Below are 7,191 nucleotides of genomic sequence, written 5' to 3'. Positions count from 1 at the left end.
ACACTAAGCGAAAGGTGTGTGCCACTCTACAATGAGGTGAAGGTCCTTTGAATCTTTTCCGCTGCTGGACGGAATCGATCCCTCGCCACAAGGGTTACTCAAGGATAGCAACTCTACGCTTTAGCAGGCTGAACCCCAAATGCTCTGTGTATGTGTTGCTCTTCAATGAGCGTCATTCACGCCAATGCTTTAGTGAGCTGGGCCATCAATGCAGTTGGTATGTGCTGCTCTTCGATGAAGCATTCGCCAACGTTCGTCGCCGACTATGTGCCACGTGGGTGTGCGGCAAGCGATGGAACAATTCTCGGCATTCGCAGGCACCGGCGCGCCACGCCGCTCGTCTCGGAGGCCGCAGGCGAACTTCTCGACAGTGCCACCAGATGGGGCACCGTGTCCAGAAAGAATGGGTGCCTAGATGTAGCGCGCCGCCCTACAGGGTGGCGACGCCTTTTGGCTTGCGCCGCGGTCGCCGTTTTGCTCCACTGTCGCCACACTGGGGCGAGTCGCTTGCTGCGCCCGTTCCTTCCAGCGTTGGTAAAGCAGCATTGTTGGGGAGTTTGCGAAGCTGCTTTATTGTGCGCGCCAGGTGCTGGGCGATTGAACTGTGCTCAGCCGCAGGAACCAGCATGCCAGGGTGTTGTGTGCCGGCTCGACAACGAAAGGCATGCGCTGTTTTCGCGTTCCACGAGATAAGGAACGGAGAAAAGTATGGGAGGCAAAAGTGAGGTGTAAAGACTTGAATGCAAATGATCACTCGATCTGCAAGGTAAGCCATAACACCTACGCTGCTTATAAGAGCATTGCACCTGTCCGCTTTTAGGTACCAGCATTGTGTGGTTAGAATAATAAGCTTGCTTTTGTTTGTTTGATCGTTCTTAAAGCGGCCGGCACGCCGCATTATCAGTTTTTCTGTGACGCGAGATGCGACCAGATTTATCTCGATCGATCCGAGCCACGTGCGACTATGTCGGGTTCCAGAATTTTGACGTCTTTAGCATGTTATCTCAAAGTTTCCTTACCGGCTTTAAGCTGAGCTCGGCCGAGAGCGGCGGGCATCCTGTTCATCGATGACAGCCGAGCACGTTTGCTGCTGATTTGTAGCAAGAGACCCAAATGAAGCCTACTGCATGTTATGCACTTTATGAACTCTCATGCCGGACACCACCGAAAGGCGTCCCTTTATAAAGCTGTCAATCTAGTCAAGTAATTCATCGGTTTGAGCATCCCAGTTGGCCAACGCGGACCTAGCTGCACAGTAGTCATTTCCTCTGAGATATATGCATGCACGCATACGCTATCTTAATTCTGTATGCAAGAAGCGCTTATGAGTGCGAGCAAGTGTGCAAGACCTTTATACACCTGAATTTGCTGGTGCAAGCACATGCTGAACAAGAGTATCGGCCGTCGCTCCATTGGCCGCCGTATTTGCGCACGCCCCAATATGGCGGTCACGAAGGCAGTTGTCTCCACCCTGTACGGCGGCGCGCTACATCGAGGCACCGTACAGCACGAGACGGTCATTAGAGGAAACGCCAGTTCACGGGATTGGCCAGTCGTTTCAGCGGGTGCGAGAGAGAAAATCTGGGGGCGTTTGCGCCTGAAATTTCTCCCTTTGCCTAGGTACTACGGAGGAGAAGCCGATTTGCTTGTTTCGTATGCGTTTGTCTTTAGGCGCGCATTTTGCCGTGTGTCGGCTGGCGATCCTTCAAATCAATGTCTCCTTTCTTGACGAAGCCGTGCGTGCCATGCGTCGTGCATAAGTGTTCCTCCTGCGTCTCCTTGGATGTTGCCGGTAGGTTTGTTGCGCTTTTTGGTAACATACGGAACATGCGACGGGATCAGTGAACCTGTGATATCGAGGACCAATCGGATAACTTAATGCCACGGCGTAATGCCAAAGCATTACGCCGTGTCCATGATGTGTTGGTTATCGGTGCATACTGCACGCTTCAAGAGATACGCGTGAACATGCACTGCATGTTGAAACACATTTAGCACCCTGTAGCTGGGAAAAGCGAAAGTCGTTATGCAATTTATGGCCGTAGACCACTCTGAAACGTGATGGCGGCCGCAGTGTTCCGACTGGTGTTGTAGAAGTGGCGGGGTGCTTTTTTCGTCCCGACGGTATAATGGATTTTTACCAGTACTGCGACAGGACGGCATACGTCACCGGCAAACAGAGCCCTCACGAGAGCACCTGAGCTTATAATAACGCTCTGTCTAAATGTACATCCGATCCCGGCCACGGCGGCCGCATTTCGATGGGGGCGAAATGCGAAAACACCCGTGTGCTTAGGTTTAGGTGCATGTTAAAGAACCCCAGGTGGTCGAAATTTCCGGAGTCCTCCACTACGGCGTGCCTCATAATCAGAAAGTGGTTTTGGCACGTAAAACCCCATAATTTAATTTAAATGTACGTCCGACATGCCTGCTTTGCTTCCGTTTCGCTAGCTCTGCGGCTCCCGCTTATCGATTTATTGCACATGGTTTTGCTGAAGAACCTTTATTTATATCGAAGGGGACCATTCAAATATTCCATTTAAAAGTCGGAGAGCAGCGTACAAAAAGCGTTGCACGAGCGAAGGTACTGCTTCAGGAGAGCATGCCTGGTCTACACTATGGCCCCTATTCCTCGCCCGGGAAGAGACGCAAAACATCTTTAATGAGACGAAGGTACTGCTTCAGGAGAGCATGCCTGGTCTACACTATGGCCCCTATTCCTCGCCCGGGAAGAGACGCAAAACATCTTTAATGAGACGAAAGATGGCTCATTAAATCAATAATCCGCCATCACCAACTCGGCACGAGCGCCGCACGGGCGAGAAAGTCTTTCCGACGTACACCCACTTTAGCAGTACATTTCAACTCGACATAGGCAACAGATTTCAAGAAGCACAGGCTGGTACACTTGGCTCACTGTAGCCCAGTACTGCCCGGTACTGCCATTTTTATGAGACACCTGCTGCTATCCCTTGCCACAACTGCGCCGTCACTTCCTTAACAGCGCCAGGACTGATGCTTGGCATCAGTAGCATTCGTGACAGAAAGTGCTTGCTCTTTGGCAACTTATGACCCAATTAATTTGCTACTTTCTTCTGAAATTTGTGCTCATAAGTGCTGCTCTTGTAGTCACTGTCAAACTGATCTCCTTTGTGTGATCCCTTGTAGTTTTTCTGTACCCTTCTCCCTGCACATGCTTGATCACTTTTTGTTGCTCTTCCCTGTCTCCATTCCTCTACAGTGGCACTGTCTTTTGCTATATGTGCCTGGCTGTCTATTGCTTATGCCGCATGTTCACTGTAATGATTTCCTTCGCCAGATACGTGAATTATTAATTGCTAAAAAAACTTTTATCTGCAGGGTCTCCTGGAAATTCATCCACAGCTGGAAACCAAAATTGTGCTTCATCCCAGACCACAGCTTATCTCCACATCAAAGCCTCATATCACCATTACATCTCCAGTCTCACTCACGTTCGCTCTGAACAGAAAAAAAAAAAAAGAACAGTTGCTGCACTTCACAAGGCAAGAATCCATCTCATCATTTTCTCCTGGGGGGGGGGGGGGGGTATTCTGTAAGAGTACACCTAGTGGGCTGTCCATTTCGGCCACTGCTGATTGGATTCAGCTCTGTGAGAGGAGGAGACGAGCAGCCCTAGCCAATCAGTAGCGGCCGAAATGGACAGTCCACTAGGTGGGCTCTTACAGAATACTCCTCCCCACCCCCCTGCTCACCACATCTTGCCTGCTGCTTTCTCTTGTCATGTATGACTTTGCACATATTTTTCGTTCATGTTCTCCTTTCTGCTTTGGCACTACACCTATGCTTTCTTTTTTTTTTTTTTTGTTCAAGCAATAGCTCTTCATTGCCATTGCTATTTTCTCGGCCTTCGCCTTCGCGTATTCTATTGCAGTCACTAGCATCATACTTACTAATCAGTGCGGAAGCAATGGAAGACACACGGAAGGGCACTGGACGAGTGCTGTCTAATAACTGAAATTTATTGAACACTAGCATCAAATGTCTCTTACCTTTGGTTGCTCCATATAACTTGCTAGAAATGCAATAGAAATTTTCATCATAGGGCGTTCAGTCTTGGAGCATACTGAAATTATAGCTATTTGCTTTGTGATGAAGTATTGCTTTAGTAAAAAACAACTAATTAACTTGGCAAGTTGTTTCCAAAGGCTACATCCTTTGCATGTCCAAATGTCCACACCTTGCAAGTTCCTAAAGAACTTCACAGCTTCAAAGGCTTTTGTTTCATAATTTTGCAGCTTAATTTAGAGTTTTATCCCCGTTGTTCATCTCATTATTGTGGTTGTTGTGTGACATTACCGAACTTAGACCTTAGCATGAAGCAGTGCTTAAAAACCGTTGTGCTCTTACACGCTTTATCAAATCACTGCTTTGTTTTAATGTTACTGGTGCTGTGGCTTTGGTGTTGGCTGCTAATCCCAAGGCCGTGCGATCAAATCCAAGCCCCTGCGGCCACATTTCGATCGGGGCAAAATGCAAAAAATGCTGTGCGCCTTGCATTGGGTGCATGTTAAACCCAGGTAGTCAGAATTAATCCAGTTTCTCATTATTGCATCCCTCATCATCATTTAGTGATTTTGGCATGTAAAACCACTGAACTTAATTTTTAAGTATTGTCTTTGCCCAGTACAAATCTGGATTTTGGATGTCACTGCAAATGTAACCAATACACAAATTTAAATACTTTGTCATCTAAAGAAAAATGGGACACTATAAAATGCAGTAATCACCATTATGTGCCTTGCAGCCAGAACAATATCAGCACGCTAGGAAGCACCATCGCCATTGCCTGTTGCTTGACGACTCCATTACACCTCGCCACAGTCAAACAGAACAGCTTTCACCTCCAACTTTTGTCCACTCTCCTTTGCCTGTTGTCTAATCATCTCGCCAAATTCTATGGTTGCGATCCTGTTCTCCAGCTGTGAATAGTGGTTGAACCACTTCAAGCGTCTGTCGACTTGTTTATCTGACACAGTGAAGTAAAAGTGTACTTACTCACTGTGAAGTAAAAATGCACTGCAGTGATGTTGCAGTGATACTCTTGCCAGAATAACCTACTTTTCATGAAACCAGAGTAGTAGTCAGAAGACTGGCATTTATGCCAGCTGCATTGCCAAGCTCCTGCACAAGAGCAGAGCTTAGCATCTGAGCATTCGCATCATTCTGAGTATTCTTGCATATCATTTTCGCTCGTTAAACCTTGCTACAAGACATTAATTTTCAGCAGCCAAGCCTGACAGCTTTGGTCAATCTTTCGTGCTATGAGCTGGTTTGATGCAATACTTTTAACGGAATTTCTTTATTGCTGTTTATTATGTGGTCAGTGACAGGATTTTTTTTTATGCAAGAATGTTAAATGGTTCCTTCAGTGAAAAAGCCGGCAGCACCTGTAGCAGCAAAACGGTGCCTAATTTCCCGTTGACTGTGACGCCATGTGAGCACACGAGGCGCGCTCATGACACTAGCTTGCATTTGCTGGCTTGTGTCTCAGCAGAGGAAAGCGAGTGAAGGGGAACATCTGCTGCTGCGCTACTTCGCGAGGGGAGTGCATTGCTACGACAAAACATCACCTTCCCTCTCGCAAGCGTGTGTTACCACCTGTTCCTTGTCTACTCAAGCTCTTGTGTGTGTTCTAACTGCGCCTCGGTGAGGCTAAGCTAAATCAATATGTGCCAAGCGTCTTAACGTGCCCGCTTGCCCGCGAGGAGTTCATAACTCTGACTGCTCAGTGGCGTTCAGTTGGACATTAAAGTATTCACAACTCATAAGAAGTGCTTAGGTATCCTCGGATTTTCTTCGTACTTAATGCACAAACTTCGAAGTCATTTTTCCTGGCGAAATGAGTTAAATATCATCGTCCTTTGTCTGCTGTCCGGCCTTTGTGTGAGCCTTATACATCTTCGCAGCCACTCCTGTCATGCACAGTAATTTGTGTACTTGTGCTTGTATCTTTAATTGCATATGATTAATTAATGCATTTTATTTGCATGATCCAACTAAACATGATCTCAAAAAGCTTCACTTGACTGCTCACTTGGCCCTGTGGCTACATTGTGTGGATGTACTATCAGCGTCAAATGAAACTCAAACAGCAGAGTGCATGCCTGTAGCATCACTGAATGTATAGTGCACACACTTGGCCAATCATCACCCTCACAGGCGTGCACATCTGGTTTCACAACACTGTGCAATGATGCCCTATACTGAGATATTTTTCTTTCTGTTTTGCTTCTTGCTTTCTTAGATTTTTGGTTTTTTTTTTGCTTTGAAATAAAAGGAAAGCATAACAGAAAGAAAATTTGACTGCATTCAATGTGTTAGGAAACGTTCACTTCAATATTTTTTTCTCACACTTCAATCAAAAGCAGTGTGGCAACACTGAGTCTTGATGAAATGAATTGGCACCCTCGGAAACTGTTCCCACTGGTAATCGAAGCTGATCTTGAAGGCCATGCTTTTGTCTATTGGAAAAACTGGAACTGATTTCAGGAGCTGGGAAATACGTTATGGCCCTCATTCATTGTTTTGCTTTTGCATCTTGGCAGTTTGCTGCTGCTATTTATAGCACAAGTGAAGGAATTGTAGCACAAGTAACACTGACACCTGTGCTGCCCTTTTTGGTGCCAGAGTGTGTGAAGGAAGGCTGTTATCTGGTCTTGAAATCCATCGAAGCAGCCTTATTCCCAGACATCACACAGCCTTGCCAAAATGGCGGTTGGCACGAAGGGTCTAGAGGCAGCGACTTGAAATAGAATTTTCGACTTGCCATACCAGAAATGGTTTTATTTCCAACAAACTTTGTTGGGTGTCCTCCAGGCGAAAAGCTGCAACATACAGCTTTAATGTGCCTGAAGGCCCTCGCATGGCAGCAGTAAGTCTCCTATCGGCAAACGTATAACATACGAAACACTAATCTATTAGGATATACATTTACAATGTAGCAAAAGAAATGTGTGAAATCTAAAGAAACATTCATCTTTTCAGATAATTATATAGTATTTGTAAAAAAAATTCTTCTTAATGCACAACAAAGCTAAGATGCATATTATATGTATTATACATCCCAAAGGATCACATTTCAAAAATAAGCACTACAGATATGTCTAGCATGTACACTCGCCCACAAAATGTTACAGGGTGCGCAAGCGT

At 46.2% G+C, this 7,191-nt stretch overlaps 1 long non-coding RNA gene across 1 annotated transcript; it reads left to right on the top strand.

Annotated features, from left to right (window-relative positions):
- The first annotated feature begins 1,678 nt into the window (after positions 1-1,678).
- LOC140219518 (uncharacterized) lies at positions 1,679-3,503 on the top strand. The gene is made up of 2 exons (XR_011895847.1): positions 1,679-1,792; positions 3,361-3,503. It is a non-coding gene; the product is annotated as an uncharacterized lncRNA (long non-coding RNA).
- The last annotated feature ends 3,688 nt before the right edge of the window (positions 3,504-7,191 follow it).

Source organism: Dermacentor andersoni, chromosome 7 (assembly GCF_023375885.2).
Source record: "Dermacentor andersoni chromosome 7, qqDerAnde1_hic_scaffold, whole genome shotgun sequence".
Taxonomy (NCBI): domain Eukaryota; kingdom Metazoa; phylum Arthropoda; class Arachnida; order Ixodida; family Ixodidae; genus Dermacentor; species Dermacentor andersoni.
This window is presented reverse-complemented; position numbering and strand designations above follow the sequence as displayed.